This window comes from Pantherophis guttatus, chromosome 6 (genome assembly GCF_059756535.1).
Source record: "Pantherophis guttatus breed Tessera chromosome 6, ASM5975653v1, whole genome shotgun sequence".
In the NCBI taxonomy this organism is placed as follows: domain Eukaryota; kingdom Metazoa; phylum Chordata; class Lepidosauria; order Squamata; family Colubridae; genus Pantherophis; species Pantherophis guttatus.
The window spans coordinates 19,687,354-19,707,874 of NC_142068.1; the positions used below are offsets into that span (position 1 = coordinate 19,687,354).

At 41.3% G+C, this 20,521-nt stretch overlaps 1 long non-coding RNA gene across 18 annotated transcripts in view; it reads right to left on the reverse strand.

Annotated features, from left to right (window-relative positions):
• LOC117678212 (uncharacterized) overlaps window positions 1-20,521 on the reverse strand; it is a 243,370-nt gene that overhangs the window by 52,269 nt on the left and 170,580 nt on the right. For 8 of the 18 annotated variants that reach the window (XR_015728446.1, XR_009620494.2, XR_009620487.2 and 5 more), the window contains one exon: window positions 8,379-8,520. The exons of the other annotated variants lie outside the window; for them this stretch is intronic. This is a non-coding gene — a long non-coding RNA (uncharacterized LOC117678212). The remainder of the gene's footprint in view (window positions 1-8,378; window positions 8,521-20,521) is intronic. 18 annotated transcript variants of the gene reach the window in all.

The window sequence follows — 20,521 nt, forward strand, 5'->3', positions numbered from 1 at the left end:
CTTCTCCCACGTAAAATTGGAAGTGTCTTATTGACAAACGAGTCCCTAATGCGACGAATGACACCAGACCCACACTCACGAGTGCCACACCTGATGTCACCACCACACATCCATGCAGAAAGCAGACTCAAACCCACACTGATAATGAGCCACGACCAAGGACCAGAAGCCAGACCGCAGCTGCATCATTAGCCACTTTAAACCCCTCCAATCCATACATGAAGCAGACTGACACCCACCATGAAGAGCTCGCACGGCCACAAACACGAAGCCAAACAACAACAACAACGCAGCTCACCAGCTCAAAACCCCCTGCAACTCAGACTAAGCTGAGCACAACCAAGCCCCCACCCAAACAGAACACAACCCCAGCCAATCAGAGCACAGCCAAGCCCCTAACCAATCAGAACACACATCCACCCAATCAGAACACAGCCAAGTTCCCACCCAATCAGCTCACACCTCCACTAGCAGTTAAAAGGAAGAGACAGCTGCGATCTCACATTGCTCCTGGAAGCACGAAGCCGAGAACACCAGCCTGAAGATGACGAATGAGAGTTCATCGAAACGTCGCCAAGACACTTCCAATTTTATGTGGGAGAAGACCCGAATAACCAAAGACCTACATATATATATATATATATATATATATATATATATATATATATATATATATATTGAGGGCACTTGATTGGTTATCTGAAAGATGATAAGCTAGTGCTGAATGTGCAAAATTCCTACAACAAAACAACAAGAAAAGAAGAAGGTTAGTGTGGCAATTAACCTTGAAATGGGTGCTAACATTATTAGGGAATATATTCAACACGGGGGAAGAATAGGAAAGCATAATCAATGAACTGAGGTTAGAGGTTAGAATAGAATTGATTAATGTAGGTTATGTAACCAGCAATTTAGCATTCCTTGAAATGTCACAAAAAGTATGGTAGGCAGTATTCTAGTTCATATCCAAGTTCCTGGTTCACCCCTCTCTATGCAACTTGACAATTATCTTTCAGTGTAATCTTTCCTGGCTGTGCGATGCCTCCTTGTGCAATGACACACACACATATACAAAGAAAAACTACTACATTTTTTCATTATTCCACTTTTCTACTTTAAAAGCATTCAGTTCATTTTAACGGTACTACAGGGGAAAGAAAGTTCACTTTTGCTATCTTTTCTTCTCATTGCCAGTCCTGAGTGAATTCTGACAATTATCTGTTTTCTAACAAATATTTGTTTCTGCTAATAAGGTATATGAAGTACCTAGAGCAGGGGTCTGCATCCTTAAACATCCAAAGAGCCATTTGGACCCATTTCCCACCAAAAAGAAAACACCGGGAGCCACAAAACCCTTCCTGTGCCTGACTATTTCTTGAGTGGCCACAAAACTAGCATATGTAGTTGAATTAAACATTCTGTTTTCTTCTGAATTGGAATTATCCATGGTTGGCCTACCGGGGGTTGAAAAGCTCAATAAATCGTGTGCCAATGGATGTCGCACATTGGTGGTTGCGACACATATTTTGACTGACAGGGAGCCGCAGCAGAGGGGTGAAAGAGCCACATGTGGCTCCAGAGCCGCAGGTTGCTGACCTAGAGCATTCTGGACCTGCTGTGTGAATGCTATCTGTTTAGCTGATTTGTGATTGACAGTGTAGAAAAGTGAAGAAAGAAAATAAGATGTAAGTATATAGTACAGTATATAGTATACTATAGTATACACTAAAAATATGTTTGCTTTACAGTACTTTTGGCCCAAACCACCTAAGATATTTAAGAAACCATAAATAGAAAAGTTAGAGAATGTATTACAATCAAGCACAGAAATTTCACAGTGGGATATCCTAACACCCATATCCAGGACTCGCAGATACACATATATATCTTACAATGCCTGAAAAATCAATGAAAACCAACCTAAGCATAACCCAAAGTCTAACTCTTCTTGGTGGTTGTTTAATGGCAGTATAGCTAGTCCTGGACGTATGACTATAATGGAGCTTGTCCATCACAGTTGTATGTCATGAAGGTCATAAAATGGGTCGGTCATGCGACCAACCTGATTTTACAGCCTGATTTTTGTGGCAGTTCCTAAGCAAATGCAGCAGTTGTAAAATGAACACCCTATTGTTAAGTGAACCAAAGCCTTACTATGGATGGTTTTGCCAAAAATGGAAGTACTATAAATGCTACTGTGTTTCCCCAAAAATAAGACTGGGTCTTATATTAATTTTTGCTCCAAAATAGGCATTAGGACTTACTTAGTACCACATTTCCCCCAAAATAAGTCCTAATGCTTATTTTGGAGCAAAAATTAATAAGACCCAGTCTTATTTTTGGGGAAACACGGTAGCATTTATAGTACTTCCATTTTTGGCAAAACTATCCATGGTGACAGTTTTTGTCAAAAGCTACCAAGTTTCCCTGAAAATAAGACCCAACCAGAAAATAAGCCCTAGCATGATTTTTCAGGATGCTTGTAATATAAATCCTACCCCAAAAGTAGGGGTCTTATTTTTTGGGTAGGATTTATATTACAAGCATCCTGAAAAATCATGTTAGGGCTTATTTTCTGGTTGGGTCTTATTTTCAGGGAAATATGGTAGCTTTTGACAAAAACTGTCATAAAAGATGGTTTTGGCTGTAAATGCAGGCTGGTTGCTGAAAGCTCGAAGTTTAGTCACCAGATTGCGGGGGAGATGGGTGTTGACAATCAGAATTTTGAATATGGATTGTAAGTAGCCTTCAGATTGGCCTGCTGCAACTCTGAATGGTTGCTAAGCAACCAATTGTAAGCCAAGGACTATCTGTAAAGACAAAAACTTCCTTGAACTTGAATCTCGGTGACTAGATGGACACATCCATAGTTTTCTTGGTAAGGATACAGTATGGGTTTGACCTTGTTTTCTTCTACTGTTGTATTTTATTGTATCTTTCATGGTACTAATATATAAATATTTAATCTGGAACAAACAATTCAAAGATTCTCAGTGGCTTATGGAGACCATAAAACCATGTGAACTGTCTGTGACATAAAATGGCCATTAAAACAATAATACCCAAATATAAAACAACAGGCAATAAAAATATAAAGATAGCATGATAAAATAAGGAGAAGATTTCTCAAAATAATTCAATCTTTAAAAGTTTCCCAAACTTCAGGAAGAAGGGGACTAACCTGATCTCTACTGGAAAGCTGGTCTACAAGCTTCAAGATATTTGTGGCATTATCTTCTCTGGATCTGCCCATCCTGTGCATTCAACCCAGAATAGAATGCTCGAGATATTTCTTCTGCCAAGTATTTGTGTCTTAAAATAGGACCTCTCTTTTAAGTTTTTGGTTTGGCTTGACATCTTGTTTTAATGTGAATGTTAAGCTAATTTTAATAAATGGTTTAATTGACCATGGTTTTAAAGGATTGCTTGAGGTTTATGATTCTGTGATTTGCCTGGAGTCTTGTGGATAGGAAATGGGACGTGAATAGGATATAAATTGCATTATCTCTCCAACTTTCTTTATATGGGAAATCTCAGGACATTCTTCATTTCCTTCTAAATTAACTTTCCTACTGACTCTTATTAATCTGGAGCCTCTGTACTATTAATTTCAATGGATGGTATCAATTAAATATTGTAAACAGAGGCAGCCTTAGGGGGGAAAAAAGTACTTCATGTGATACATGGCTTTTAATCACCCCAAAGGAGGTAAAGTGGGGAAATTTCTGGAGTTTTTCAGGGAGGTCAGACTAGTTAAGGTGTTTTATGAGGATGTATATAACGGTTACAGAGTGGTGGTTCAAAACAACCTCCAGGTGAGAGTGCAATAGATATTAACCATCTCTTTAAACAATATTATGGGAAGGTGGATGGAGGTAGTAAGGAATACTGCAGTTGTAGTGATCAGCAAAGGAAATATGGCAGGAGGAGGGAGCAAGCCCATCTAAACAAAAAGAAGTTTGAAATGTTAGGTTAATACCTAATGCCACTCTCCAACCTCAGCTGATCAACTAGATAACAACAGGGCTCCAACAGATGATGCTGAATGCCTGAATTCAGGGGTGGCTGAACAGTTCGCAATGGGATTGTGCGTGCATGCTCACTTCATTCGCGTGTGCACCTTGCTTCTGCGCATGCGCAGATCACTTCTCATGACGTCAGGGTCAGTGGGCAGAGCCTCCCGCTGGTTTTACTACTGGTTTTATAGAACTGGTCCAAACGGGGGGCAATCCACCGCTGCCTGAATGTCTAGGTAATGGTGTGTGGAGAAGACTATGGGAAATGGGGTAAAGAGATGCTGCCAAGGGAATGATCCAATAAGTGATAGATGAGCCCTCAGCTGCATAGTGGAGGGAGCAAGAGGCTCGGAAGGGACCGCCCTAAGTGTGCAAGTTACAAAAATGACAGCAGGAAAAATTTACTTTCAGATTTTCAGTCCTTCGGGTGTAGGGCGGTATATAAATCAAATAAAATGAAAAATGAAAAATGAAGACTTGCAAGATTATTTTTTTTTTGTAAGTAGCTTTACAATAAAATAGAAATTGTTTATCTGGTTGTGCTTCCTGTTTGGTCTGCCTAGTAAGGTTAATACTCTGCCTGTAATAAAACTTTCCTAATTTGATCTTAGGTCTGCTTTTGTATCTGTCCTGCAAATTCTAATTCAGCCATCAACCCAAATTTCATAAAACAACTGGATTGGGGCACTGTTTGTGAGGTTAAGCTTGTGACATCAGTTCAGGGGTGGGCTCCGGGGGTTCGCAGGGGTTTGGGAGACCCTCTAGGTAAGACTCTGTGCTGTTTGGAGAACCCCCAAATCCCACTCCTGGCTGGCCCCGCCCACCCTGACCCTCCTCTCCCAGGAGTCTGTTTTGGATGGAGGTAAGTGAAGGGCGTGCACGGAGGCTCAGAGATGGTGAAAAATGGGCCTACCGGAAGTTCGGGAAGACCAGAAACAGGCCTGTTTCTGGTCTCCAGAGGTCGTTTTCACCCTCCCAGAGGCTCAAGCAAAGCCTCCAGAGCCCGGGGAGGACAAAAACACACACACACACACTGTAGTGCAGGAGGCCGACTAGGCCACACCCACCATGGCCAGGCCCACCCAGCAACCTGGCAGAGAACCTTGCTAAAATTTTTGAAGCCCACCCCTGCATCAGTTAGTGTCTCAGAGTCTCCAAAAGAAGCTTGTTTTATATATTTATGTATTCATGTATCTATGCTGTGTATATTTATTGATTGGTTGGTATTTTTAAAACTTCCTTTTCCAGCAACTGGAATATAAAGACAACTAACTTATACAAATCTGTTTTCAAAGCTGAGCACAATAGTTTTCATGCAAAGCTGGCATGGAATGCATTCTTGTTTTTGAACAAGAATGAGATGTAGATCTGTTTCTGCCTCAGAAACTGACACAGATTAACTTAGGTGGGAAGCGACTGCTGTGAAGAGGAACAACTGAGAGAAACATGTGCCATCTGGAGAGGAACCGTGAGAAGAGACAAAGAAAAAGATATGAAAGGCCTACTGGTTTGCCTGCCTTCAGCTCACAATCTGTGCAGGTTGTGACTCTCGTCTCAGAACTTGGCTGAGAAGACAAGCATCTGGAAAAGCTGGCAAACAAATCAAAATCTGCAACTAGGAGACCTTGTGCTCTTATCTCCCACCTGTGTCCTTTTGTTTCAAAATTGGATTCTGCCTTCCATTTTGTGCAATAACAAGAAAGTTCCATGCTTAAAGCTGTGAATCTAGCCATCCACACTCCTAATTTAGCAAGCGCTTGAGGGCAAATGGATAATTCCTTTGTTAAAGAAGTGGACTCAGTGTGCAGACTTGGTTAGCCTGTGGAAAGAAAATCAAGGCCCCTCCCCCCTTTCACACCTTCTTCCTTCTGGATTCAAAATCAGCAGGGTACCTAACTGCAAAGATGTCTCTTCTTGGAATCTGGCTAAGTACGTTGTCTTAGAATTCCTAAGGCTGTGATAGTGAACCTATGGCATGTGTTCCCAAAGTGGCACACGGAGCCATGTTGCCTGGCACGTGCGGTGTTGCCCATTCTTCTCCCGGGTTTCTGGTGCGCATGCGCACACGACAATCAGCTGGCTTTTGTGTGTGCGGCAGTGCTGGAAACTGGAAGAGCTGGTGCATGCATGCAGGGCAGCTGATCATCACACACACATGCGCGGCAGAAACCCGGAAAAGAAGCTGACTGAAACCAGAAGTTCAGTAGCTGAAACCAGAAGTTCATTTTCAGGCACATGAATGCACCCTGGGCAGCTCCTCTTCTGGGTTGCAGCCCAGTTACGCATGTGCACGCTCCCTATTCAGCACTTGGTGCCGAAAAGGTTTGCCATCACTGTCCTAAGAGGTGCACTTTTGCATAGGAACACTTTCTTGTATAAGGGACTACAGGTAGTCCTCAACTTACAACAGTTCATTTCGTGACTGTTCAAAGTTACAACAGCACTGAAAATTGTGACTTACGACCATTTTTCACACTTATAGCCTTCGTAGCAGCCCCCATGTTCATGTGATCAAAATTCAGATGATTGGCAACTGGTTCATATTTATGACCGTTGCAGTGTCCCAAGGTCATGTGATCTCCTATTGCAGTGTTCTGACAAGCCAAGTCAATGGGGTAGTCAGATTCACTTAACAACCATGGTATTAACAACTGTGACAAGGAAGGTAAAATGGGGGCAAAACTCACTTAACAAATATCTTACTTAACAACAGAAATTTTGAGCTCCATTGTGGTCATATGTCAAGGACTACCTGTATTGAGATTTAATGTGGCCACCTCCAACATTTGATTTTTGCGCACCGAGCTCTCAGAATAAATTTCACCTCTGATTCAAGCAACTGACTGTGTTCTTTATTCCTGGCTCAGAAACCAACCTGGTGAATATGTCTTTCCAATATACACACATTCTTCCCTTATTTCTTTTCGTTCTCCTAAATCCGTGATGGTGAACCTATGGCACATGTGCCACAGGTGGCAAGTGGAGCCATATCAGTGGGCACGCAAGCTTAGCTCCACCAGCTGATTTTCGGGCCTTCTGGGCCCACCGGAAGTTTGCAAACGGGCCATTTCTGGCCTCCGGAGGGCATCCGGGAGGGTGGGGAAGGCCGTTTTTGCCCTCCCTAGGGTCCTAGAAAGGCTCTGGAGCCTGGGGAGGACAAAAAAACGGGCCTACCGGGCCCACCGTGTCATCACGTGCCAAAAGCGGGCAGCGCATGGGGGGGTGTCACGTGTGGGAGTTGGCACGCATGTGCGTGACCATCCTGCACTCCCCCCACTTTTGGCACGCGATGGCAAAAAAGTTAGCCATCATTGTCCTAGATTAAATAAGGGCTGATATTACAATGTTGTGCCTGCACCATCAAGCAAAAGTATCAAAGGAAAATGACGGAAATGGTCTATGGACAAGACTGGCCAGCTTGTTGCTCCAAAGCACATTTGTGACAATATGCTTAACTTCTGAAAAGAAAAGCATATTATATCCTGGGGCCTAGGATATAATTATCTGGGACCTAGGTAATTAAACAAATAAGTTACCAGAAAAACAAACAGAATGAAGAGGGAAAGAAAAAAAAATAAATGTCAGAGCTGTAAGCAGTGGTGGGTTGCTCCCAGTTCTTTCCGGTTCTTTAGAACCGGTTGTAAAAGCGGCGGGACGCTCCGCCCACCTGCCCGGATGTCATAATTGACAATCTGCGCATGCGCAAAAGTGCGGGCACACTCCCGTTGCGAACCAGTAGTAAAAGTAAGTGGTGGGTTTCAAAATTTTTTACTACCGGTTCTGTGGGCGTGGCTTGATGGGCATGGCGTGGCTTGGTGGGCGTGGCAGAGGAAGGATACTGTAAAATCTCCATTCCCTCCCCAATCCAGGGGAAGGTTACTGCAAAATCCTCATTTCCTCCCGATCAGCTGGGACTTGGGAGGCAGAGAATAGATGGGGGCAGGGCTAGTCAGAATTTTTACTACCGGTTCTCCGAACTACTCAAAATTTCCACTACCGGTTCTCCAGAACTGGTTAGAACCTGCTGAAACCCACCTCTGAGTAGAATCCACCCCTGGCTGTAAGGAATGTCCCCATCTACTCCTCTTTTCAGGAAGGAACAATAAGCCTGAGAGAATACTGGAAAGACTTCAGGAGAAAAAATATACGTTCTTCTTTTTTACATCAAGGGAGGTGGAAGTAGAGTGGATAGAAACTGGGGGTGCTTGGCATCACCACTTTCTGTATTCTCACTTAATTTGTGAAGTCACAATTCCCTCCTCCCAAAAGTTATAAGAGTCAATGAGAAACAAGCAAATTACAATGCAAAACCCACCATCTCCCTCAGGGAAATATACATCTCATCACACAACAGCTACTCACGTCTTCTATTCCATGTTCAAGAGGAAATCCTGATTACAAGTCACTTCTGAAGCATGAAAAATTATAGTTCCACTTCTTTCTGCATTGTTAAGACTCCACCGCTCTGCAGGTTTGGCACAAAGCTTTAAAAGATGCAGAGAAACTGGAAAATAAAGTTCATGGGAAAGCGACACAGATAAATCAGGAAACTAGAAATCCTGTTCTATAAAAACAAATTGAAGAGGTGGGAATTTTAACCTTGAGAAGAAAAGGCAGAGGGGTCTATGACAACATTTTTCAAATATGGTGTCAGTAGAAGCCCAATTGTGGAATCAAAATCCTAGTGAGATGATGCCTCCTTCCTGCCTGGCTCTGTTTAAACAAAGTCAGGATTAAAGGTTCTTTTCTTTGGAATCCTACCACTAAGCAGAATGTTGGATCCAAAGATCTTCTAACTTTTTGATTCTATAGTTCTTTTCTGGGTTTTTTCCCCCCTGAAATCCTATAATCCCTTTTATTGGGGTGAAGTTGAGGTTACTAAATGGAGCTGAGCATTTACTATCCGGATGCCCTTCCTGATGCCTACGCAAAGTTCACAGCAGATATTTTCTCTTTATGCTCTGACAGAGAAACATCCGTCATTGCCTAAGATTGAACTCTCAACTTTTTGAGTAAGGGGCGCGTGTCTTCACCTCTAGGCCACCGCGTCGCTCCTATAATTCTATTTGGTGGTTCTATATTATTTATATGATTTCCTAGTTCACAAAGGAGGATCCAGATGACAGTTGAGATGGATCACATAAGTCCTTAAAACGAGGTATATAGCAGCTGTCCCATGTCATATGGCTCCCCTTAATATAATTTTTCACAACGAAAGCTGTGCCATCAGCATAGTTTGTGCGTATTTGTAGATGAATACAGCAATGTAGTGGGGCAAAAAGGTACCTGAAATCTATAGGTATTGATTTTTATGACTTTTTATTTCAAGGAGCCCACAGAGAAGCATAATTTAAGATGCATCCATGCTGTGACTTCCTTTAGATATTATTACTGCAATGTCAGAAACCTCTTCCTAGGAGCGTTGGTCCAGTCATTTTCTGCAAGAAAAACCATCCATTCTGTACAACAAGAACAGGGGATCTATGGGTTGCAAGAGGTAGACAGCTGCTTTTTTGCAGCCAAAAACAATGGAACTTCCAGAAAAGTGACAAAGCAGTAGGAATTTGCACTGCTGGTTTTGCTGTTGTTAGCATTGTATTGATATTTTAAATCTCAAAATGAGCCTAAATCGTTAAAATAGTTTTCTGACACCCCATTTTGAAAAGTTGAAAAAAAAATAGAATCTGGAAAATTCTTATCCTTCCTTCTTACTTGGTATCCATCTTTGCTTATACAGACAAAGAGACCATCTTTAAACATGGTTGTCGATGACCACTGGTGGAACCAAAATGAAGGTGGTACAAGTGTCCTAGTTCTTGTTGATCTCTTAGCAACCACTCAGCAATTGCAACTATCAATCATGACATCCCTCTGGACTGATTATAGCTTCTAGGAATGGGAGGGATGGGGCTGTGATGATGCTTCACCTTTTTCCATGGCTGGTTGCAGTCAGTATTGCTATTGAGCAGAGGTCTCCAACCTTGGCAACTTTAAGACTTGTGGACTTCAATTCCCAGAATTCCTCAGCCAGCAAAGCAGAAAGGTCATAAAAAACAAGTGCAAGAAGGGACCGCCTTCTGCCGCCGATAGCCTCCCACCAACCAGTAAGCTCCCACAGAGAGGGACTCCTCAGGGTGCCGTCAGCCAGGCAATGTCAGCTGGTGACCCCTAGGGGGAGGGCCTTCTCTGTGGCAACTCCTGCCCTCTGGAACGATTTGCCCCCGGAGATAAAAAGGATATCAGATCTCCGGGTCTTTCGTCGTGCCCTGAAAACTTTTCTTTTCCATCAAGCAGGGCTGGCGTGAACCCCTCCCCCCCCTTTTTTTTAGCTTTTTAAATTGTCAATGGGTTTTAGTTTGAATGTTTTAAATTTTGGGCCAAAGTCATGTAATTATTTTAAAATTTTTAAATTTTGTATTGGTATGTGTTTTAGTTCTGGCTGTGCACCGCCCTGAGTCCACTAGGAGAAGGGCGGTATACAAATTGAATACAATAAAAAAATAAATAAAAAATAAAGTCAATGGAAATTGTGGTCGTAAGTCGAGGATTACCTGTAGTAAGATCACACAAGAGTGAGCATACCCTAGTTCCCACTTTTAAAGAGTGCCATCTGATTTCCAGGAGAAATGCTTTCTCTGTTGTATTAGCTGCTCTAATAATGCCAACCTTATTGCCCATTAAATGGATCTTGAGACCTGGCTTGCCCCCAACCCCCCAGGCTTTGCCTTAGGTGGAATAATATGTGTTCCATGAATAGGTAAAGGTAAAGGTTCCCCTCGCACATATGTGCTAGTCGTTCCCGACTCTAGGGCACGGTGCTCATCTCCTTTTCAAAGCCGAAGAGCCAGCGCTGTCCATAGACATATCCATGGTCATGTGGCTGGCATGACTAAATGCCAAAGGTGCACGGAACGCTGTTACCTTCCCATCCCTATTTTTCTACTTGCATTTTTTACGTGCTTTCGAACGGCTAGGTTGGCAGAAACTGGGACAAGTAACGGGAGCTCACCCCGTTAAACGGCACTAGGGATTTGAACCGCTGAACTGCCGACCTTCCAATCGACAAGCTCGGTGTCTTAGCCACTGAGCCACCGTGTCCCTGTTCCATGAATATGATTGTGTTATTCTGTTGTGGAATATTGGTATTTTTCTATCTAAGTATAGCAATTGCACTTAGACTTACAGTATATACCACTCCACAGTGCTTTACAGCAGTCTGAGTGGTTTACAACGTCAGCATATTGTCGCAATAATCCAGCTCCTCATATTACTGACCACTAAGGATGGAAGGCTGAGTCCATCTTCTGTCGGTCAGGATCACATTCCTGGCTGTGGGCAGAGTTAGCTTGAAATACTGCATTCTAACAATTGCACCACCACAGCTCCAAGTATATTGCCTTCATTTGTGTGTTTTATTGTACTGTATAGGGTGTAATCTGTAAGTTGTTCAGAGTAATTGAGAAGTTTATAGATTTGATTTATAAGTAAGTAAATCACAGTAGTGGAGTGTGGAAAGAGCCAGAGGTTAAATGGAATACTGGATTCTAGTTATTGAGTAACAACCTTGGGATGTTAACCGATGTTATCACTTGCCAGCAATTATTCTGTCTTCAATTTTGTCAATCTCCCAGATGCCCAAGGCCTTTAGGGAGTCTAGGCTCTCTTGTTTAAGGATGGTTGCTTGGCAGAGTTGCTTTCTCCACTGTAGCTCCTGGAGTGTAGAATGCTCACCCCAACTTGCAGAATCTTAGGTGTCTTTTAAAAACTCACTTTTTCAAGTGACTCATCTCAGTCACTCTACTTTGCATCTTACAGAACAACAAGTTCTCCCATATTCATTTTGTTTCTGTATTTTATGACTTTGCATTTTGGTTTTGGACTAAGGTCCCCAACTCAGTCATTCTGTCTGCTAAAACCAGGTCTTTAATAAAGATCACCATCCGCAGAAAAAAAAGGGGGGGGGGGGTTGATGATAAAGAAAGAAGCAAAAACAAAATAAAAACCCGGAAATGTGCCAAGGTAGAATAAAGCCCGGATCTGCCAGGAATTTGTCTTCCATTATTTCATTTACCCTTAGTACAGAACAAGGGACATGGTGGCTCAGTGGCTAAGACGTTGAGCTTGTCGATCGAAAGGTTGGCAGTTCAGCGGTTCGAATCCCTAGTGAACGGGGTGAGCTCCCATTACTTGTGCCAACCTAGCAGTTCGAAAGCATGTAAAATATGCAAGTAGAAAAATAGGGACCACCTTTGGTGGGAAGGTAACAGCTTTCCATGCACCTTTGGCGTTTAGTCATGCCAGCCACATGACCACATTTATTTTTTATTTTATTTTATTTTTGGATTTATATACCGCCCTACTCCCGGAGGACTCAGGGCGGTGAACAGCCAAAAGATAAAACACACATAATACAAAATTTAAAAAAAACATATAAAAACACATTAAATAATTTGGCCCATACAGATTAAAACATCCCTATTGTTTTAAAACAAATTTAAAATTAACAATTAAGATGAAGTTAGGCCAGGCCAGCCTGTTGAAATAAAAAGGTCTTGAGGGCATGGCGGAAAGTGCGTAAATCCGGGATCCTCCGTATCTCCGGGGGGAGCTCGTTCCAAACGGCAGGTGCCCCCACAGAGAAGACTCTCCCCCTGGGGGCCACCGGTCAAAACTGTTTGGCCGATGGCACCCTGAGGAGCCTCTCTCTATGGGAGCGTACTGGCCGGTGAGAGGCTACTGGTGGCAGAAGGCAGTCTCGTAAGTACCCAGGTCCTAAGCCAAGGAACGCTCTAAAGGTGGTAACCAAAACCTTGAAGCGCACCTGGAAGACCACCGGGAGCCAGTGCAGCTCACGTAGGAGAGGTGTTACATGGGAACGCCACGTCGTTCCCATAACCACCTGTGCGGCTGCATTCTGGACCTGTTGGAGCCTCCGGTGGTCCTCAAGGGGAGCTCCATGTAGAGAGCATTACAGTAGTCCAGGCGAGAAGTGACGAGGGCATGAGTCGTCTTTGGACAGTGCTGGCTCTTCGGCTTTGAAACGAAGATGAGCACCGCCCCCTAGAGTTGGGAACGACTAGCACATACTTGCGAGGGGAACGAAAGAAACATTAAACTTCCCAGAGCTTCGTCCTATTTTGCATCAAAGTTTGATGGTACGATTTGTCATTGAAATTTGCTGATGTGTCTTGCTAGTCCAATTCAGCAGGCATGGTTTCCAGATAATTTAACAAGTTATGTAAGGCAATGATATTTTAAATGTTTTTGAAGCCATACAGCTATATAGTACAGGTAGTCCTTGACTTACAACAGTTTGTTTAGTGACTGTTCAAAGTTACAACGGCACTGAAAAATGTGACTTATGACCGTTTTTCAAAATGGCCTTTTCAGCATCCCCATGATCACATGATCAAAATTCAGATGCTTGGCAACTGGTTCATATTTATGACGGTTGCAGTGTCCTGGAATAATGTGATTCCCTTTTGCAACCTTCTGACAAGCAAAGTCAGTGGGAAAGCCAGATTCACTTAACAACCAGGTTACTAACTTATCAACTGCAATGCTTCACTTAACAACTGTGGCAATAAAGGTCACAAAATGGGGCACTTAACAAATGCTTCACTTAACAATAGAAATTTGGGGCTGAATTATGGTCATAAATCGAGGACTACCTGTCTTGCAGGGAGTTTCCTAGATTCTTCTTTTACCTGCTTTTGTTTTTGACCATAGAGTTTTTAGATACAATTTTTATTCACTAATATTTTTCAGTTTATGTATTGTCTAGCATATTAGTGTTAGTTGTATCTGGATTGTATCCAGTTTATCTTTATTTGTTTTTCTTTGGTTATTTGTATGCTCTTGTACTTTTTTTTTTTTAAATAACCCCTTAATTTTGGCAAGGGTGGCTTACAGCAGGATACTGAACCTGTTCACTTCTGACTTATGATAATACTGCTTTCCACCGGCACGGTGCTTGATTGCAGGATTAGAGATTTGGGCAAAAGAGCCCAGTGTATTCACACAGCAATTTGGACACTTGAATATTCATTATGCCCACTCAGCATCAACATTGCAAACAGATCAGCCTGGCAGAGAATCCTGCACACTCTCGAAAGGGGTTGGAGAATCTCTGGTTTTATCGCTGCCTCAATTTTACACCTGGGGTTTGCAGGCAAAGATCAGGAAAGCTGAATTTCAGGGAAGTTCATGCGCTACTTGACAGACTTGAACACTGGGCGCTATCTAATAAAATAAAATTCAATGGTGAAAAAAGTAAGGTTCTACATTTAGGCAAGAAAAACAAAATGGTACATTTTGGGTGCATGGTACATATACTAGGTACAGTATATGTGGTACCTTGCTCAATAGCAGTAACTGTGAGAGGGATCTTGGAGTCCTAGTGGACAACCATATAAATATGAGCCAGCCGTGTGCAGCAGCTGCCAGAAAAGCCAACACAGTTCTGGGCTGCATAAACAGAGGGATGGAATCAAGATCATGTGAAGTGCTAATACCACTTATAATGCCTTGGTAAGGCCACACTTGGAATACTGCATTCGGTTTTGGTTGCCACGATGTAAAAAAGATGTTGAGATTCTGGAAAGAGTGCAGAGAAGAGCAACAAAGATGATTAGGGGACTGGAGGCTAAAACATATGAAAAACAGTTGCAGGAACTGGGTATGTCTAGTTTAATGAAAAGAAGAAAGACATGATAGCAGTGTTCCAATATCTCAGGGGCTGCCACAAACAAGAGGGAGCGAAGCTATTCTCCAAAGCACCTGAGGGTAGGACAAGAAGCAATGGGTGGAAACTAATCAAGGAGAGAAGCAACTTAGAACTAAGGAGAAATTCCCTGACAATTAGAACAATTAATCAGTGGAACAACTTGTCTCCAGAAGTTGTGAATGTTCCAACATTGGAAGTTTGAAATAAGATGTTGGATAACCATTTGTCTGAAGTGGTGTAGGGTTTCCTGCCTAAGCAGGGGATTGGTCTAGAAGACCTCCAAGGTCCCTTCCAACTCTGTTATTCTATTCTATTCTATTCTATTCTATTCTATTCTATTCTATTCTATTCTATTCTATTCTATTCTATTCTATTCTATTCTATTATTAGTTGTTGGCTTCCAGGAATGGTTGCAAAGCATGCCAAGGAACTTCATTTTCTCCAGGCTACTGTAGAGATGGGGGAGGAGAGATAAATCCATGTAAGCAAAACAGGATAGCAATCACCAGTTTACCCCAAGTGCTCACTTAACCGTTCACCTCAAGGAGACACAAGTGAATGATAAGGTGAGAAACCATTAAACTCAGTGGTGGGTTCCTCCTGGTTCGGTCCGATTTGGCCGAGCCGGTAGCGGTGACGATATGTCACCGAACCGGTTCTCCTCCCCCACCCTCCCACCCCCCACCCACATTATTCTTACCTTTTAGTTGGTCCCACCCCCAATCTAATGGTGCCTCCTGAGTCCCAGCTGATGACTAGAGGGAAAAAAACTGTTTAAACTCTTGCCGTGGTGCTTCAAAGGGCCGTCCTACAGCTGATCAGTGTTAAAAGCAAACAAATGAGTCGGGTCGTAAGTGCGAGGAGCTTCCAGAAATGACTCTGACCAGCTAGCCACGCCCACCTAGTCACATGACCTCCAAGCCACACTCACAAAATAAGCCACGCCCACAGAACCGATAGTAAAAAAATTTAGAACCCACCCCTGATTAAACTGCTTGATTTTAGTCAGAATATTGATCTGTCCTGGTCAGAGTTAGCTTCCTGGTGGCATCTTCAGACATTTTAGCAAGGGATTTTTCCCAACTCTCTACAGATATCAGGAATCCTATTTGCATGCTGAATTTTGGGCTCTTTGAAATTTGAGGAGGGAAGTCTGAGCTTGGTTGTTTTCTTGCAGATGTTTCATTACCCAAACTAGATAATATTATCAGGGCACTAAGGATCCCTCGGTTTCACCCTCAGCTACAAATATTCTCCTTTATTGGTCTTTGAAGTCTACTCTCCATTAGTGCGCAAGGACTTTATGGTGGCTGCAGAAAAAAGGAAACCATCTGTGGATTGTTTTGGAAATCAACCAGATTACCAGAGGACAGATAATAAATTTGCTTCCTCCCCTTCACACTCTCTTACTTTGCTAAAGAATAGCATCCTGCATTTCCATGGTGGCTGGGCAGAAGGTGATATATTTTTCCCTGTCCTGTAGCCAATATTGAAATGTAGGTCATACGAGACAGGTTAGTTATTTTTGCAGATTACTATTAAAGCCAAATAAAAACCAGACCTCATTTTGTTCTCCAGTGCCCTAATCTCTGCCATGCTTTGCCGTCATGGGAAATAGGGAATGAATAAATCAGAAGGAGCAGAAAGACCAGACAAGGAAATTCCCGTGGCTGCTTTTGTCAAATTATTTTCAGAGGGAATGCAGCAACGGGTGAGAACTTTTTCAAGGCAAGCAGGCATTGAGATATATCATAAAGCGTGCTTGATGAACCACAATTACCAGGAATCATAGTTAGCTTTATCTATGACTTACCAAGCAAGTCATAAAAGCCTGATTCGGGTACCAGTTGTGATATTTCAAACCACAATAGTGGTCATGGAACGAAATGCTTCAGTCCTTATTGTCCGACAAAGGGTTTGTTTGCATTGTACTAACTTAAGTAAGAAAATATTTTCTTTAGTAGCCAACCTCCATTTACCTGCACAGGATGTCCTGCTGCCAAATCAGCGGTGAAATCCAGCAGGTTCTGGAGAACTGGTAGCGGAAATTTTGAGCAGTTTGGAGAACCAGTAGCGGAAATTTTGAGCAGTTTGGAGAACCGGCAAATACCACCTCTGGCTGGCCCCAGAGTGGGGTGGGAATGGAGATTTTGCAATATCCTTCCCTGGAGTGGGGTAGGAATGAAGATTTTGCAGAATCCTTCCCCTGCCATGCCCACCAAGCCACGCCCATAGAACCGGTAGTAAAAAAAAATTGGATTTCACCACTGTGCCAAATGTAGCATCTGTAATAGCAATCACATTTAACAAACTATCATTCTGGCAGATTTGTGAGCACTCACTCTTTCTAGAGTACTTGCACAAAATTATTTCTGGAATTAAAGACCAAGAAAGCTATAGAACTCATTATGCAAGTGAAAAATTCTGTACTTTATTACCCAATGAATTAAGAAATCACAAGACAAGAACCTCCTACATAGAGCATGCTTTAATTACAGACATAAACATTCTGCCCTCCATAACCATAATTCATAAACATGCCTGGATCCAGTGATGTCTTCCACAATGCTTATAATTTGAAAAAGTCCCCTTGAGTGGCAGATTTAATCCCATTTGACACTGGTCCTAAACTGGTCTCCAATCTACTGTTGATTTTGTATTCACGTTGCTGTTTTGGCAACAAGCAAAAGCTATGAATTAAAGAGCGAGAAAGAAAGACTGAATGTGCAAGCCTTAATGATATTCCCTGCTTCCCTGCAGTGCTGACTTGCTTTTCTCAATATTCTGCAGGGATCTGACACAGATATTTCCATGTGCCTTTTTTCCCCTGCCAATGTTTCTTTTCTGGGCCAGCAGTCCAAATGGATGGCTCCTGCTTTGATCGCTTCTTTTGCAACTTGACAAACAAAATTGCTGAAATGTGTCTGGCAAACCATGACGGGCTCTTAATGACCAGACACCCCTGCTGAGGGCTTATGAAAAGAGCAATAGTAAAAGACTGCTCAAACTCTTTGTAGATTTTACTCCAACTTAAGGAAAGAAGATGGAGGGGGGAAAAGAGGGAGGGTGGCAGAAGGGAAGGGAGGAAGGGGCTTGAAAATGTTGATTACCTAAGAACCTAGGTATTATTTGCCATAAGAGATCTACCTGTCCTGGATGAAGGCTATAGACTTCTGATAGTGTTGGGCAAGTTGTCTCAAATGCTAGATGCATTTTGTTGAAACTGTAATATCTATTCATTACTTTTAGAGGGAATCATTTAGGTTCTCTCCTAGTGGGCTAGTGAGCAAACAAAGGAACCCCAATGAAGAAACAGACAAAAAGAAAGTCTTTCCCTTTGTGATATTTCCTGGGTATATTGGATCAAATTGCTAGGATCCCTAACTCTCTAGTATACTGAGAAAGCTTTGGAAGGAGATCCTTCTACATTTTTAAGACCTGGTTCTCAGTCATGCCTATTTGTGCCATAGTATATTGTAGAATCCTACCATTATATTTAGGACTAGGTATCAAGAAGTGGGTGTCAACCTACAGCAGAGGTCTTCAAACTTGGCAGCTTTAAGACTTGTGGACTTCAACTCCCAGAATTCTCCAGCCAGCTATTTCTGGGAGTTGAAGTCCACAAGTCTTAAAGCTGCCAAGTTTGAAGACCTCTGACCTACAGTATTCTCCAAAGCACCTGAGGGCAGGACAAGAAGTAATTGGTGGAAGATCATTAAAGGGATCTTAAACCTAGAACGAAGAAGAAATTTCCTGACAGTGAAAACAATTAATTAGTGGAAGAGTTTACCTCTGGAAGTTGAGGGTGCTCCATCACTGGAGGTTTTCAAAAAGAGATTGTCCAGAATAGTATATGGTTTTCTGCTTGAATAAGGGATTGGACTAGAAGACCTCCAAGGTACCTTCCAATCTGTTATTCTGAATTAATTATTCTGTAGTAAATAATTTCAATATATCAGAATTGCAATTTGAAAGTCAAATTAAATTCCAGCTTTTCTATTTAAGCACATTTTAAATCCTAGCTTCAGACACTCTTAATTGCTTAAACTTTTATTAAGAAGATGCTCCTTCACTATAACCTTACATACTTCTTTATTTTTACTTCATAACTTCTTATCTTTTTACAAATACACATTGATGAAGAATGCATTGTAGTTTTTTTTAAATAGAATAACAGAGTTGGAAGGGACCTTGGAGGTCTTCTAGTCCAACCCCCTGCTTAGGCAGGAAATCCTACACCACTTCAGATAAATGGTTATCCAACATCTTCTTAAAATTTTCCAGTGTTGGAGCATTCACATTCATAGTGTTCTCTTAGAAATAAAATTACATTGTCATAAAATTTAATAATTAGAAACTCTAGATATATCACAATAAATGAACAAAATGAGTAAAAGTACCCTATAAAAATAATACTGTAATATATAATATTCGTGCAAAAAGTAAAAACACTGCCAGTTTTTCATTATGAAAATAATCTCCATTTCTTATTTGAAGTTTGCAAGGACTGTTAAAGAATTTACATTAAAATTATTTTTAAAAAGAAGGCAAAGATGAATGTAGCAGTGGGACAATATGTCATTTCATTTACCACTTCTATCCTAATAATTCCTAATATCTCACTTCCTGTTCTCTTGAAGCAGCACAACTAAGCGGATTAATTTTTCACAGTTTCCTCTTGTGACAACTTCATCTCTGTGTTAGATTTCATCAGTATATCTATGAAACTAAGATTATTTGCTTCAAATATTAATTAGTACTCATATAGCAGCATGTCCTTTCAAAAGTCCTCAGTATGTATTTATTTATTAAATTTATATTCCCCCCATTTCAGTGTCAGTGACTCTACTTAAGAGTTTTATTATCTTTAATCACTTAGTTTCACCATCTTGTCTTCCACTTTCTTTTTTCAAATTCCAGAGAATAAATGATGAATATTTTTTGCACAATAAGGCCATTTTTTTTGTTTCCATCATTAAGTGTGAAAATTGTTCATTCCCCTTTGCATTTTCTTCACAGTCAGAGGTTATGTCTGTTAATTCTACATTACAATTTTTTAATGCCACAGCTTAGAAAATAGGTTAGGGTGAAATGACTCCGCACTGCAAGTTTTTTCCACATTAAAAAGCTGGTATAAAATAGATATGGAAAGGGGTGAAACCATACGTGGGATTTGTTGATCCCCCATGACTGAAACCTTCAATGCTTCTAATGCTACAACTAGAGCTTCCACAAGTATTAGACTCAATATAAATTTTATTTATTAATGTATCTATTTATTAAATTATATGCCATCCATCTAACGGAGCAATCTGGGAGGTTTACAGTACAATGAAAGTAGGAATATAGAAATATTAAAAATGTAAATATTAGCATAACTTTATGTCCTTGCAGTGTTTTACTATTCCTAGCCCTTATGTCCTTTTATATTTTTATATCTTAATTATCTACAGCATTCAGACTATTGATTGCAAAGCTGATTGTAACTTTATTCACATGTACCAGGTTTTATTTCCTGTATTTTATAATTTTACGTTATTAATTTTATTTTTACTGTGTACTCTATTGATACCGTCTATCAATGTGATTTTTTTAAAAAAAACTTCTTTTTTAGAGTGACTGTTATTAGTTTTATGCTGGTCTACATGAGGTCCAAACCAGAACAATTCTGTGAATACTTCAAAGCAGTTCTTTATTGTTGTTCACCTATATTTCAAAAATTTCCCCAGACTGGCTGCATGTTAACACAATGGGGGTGATTTTTAAATGTGATATATTT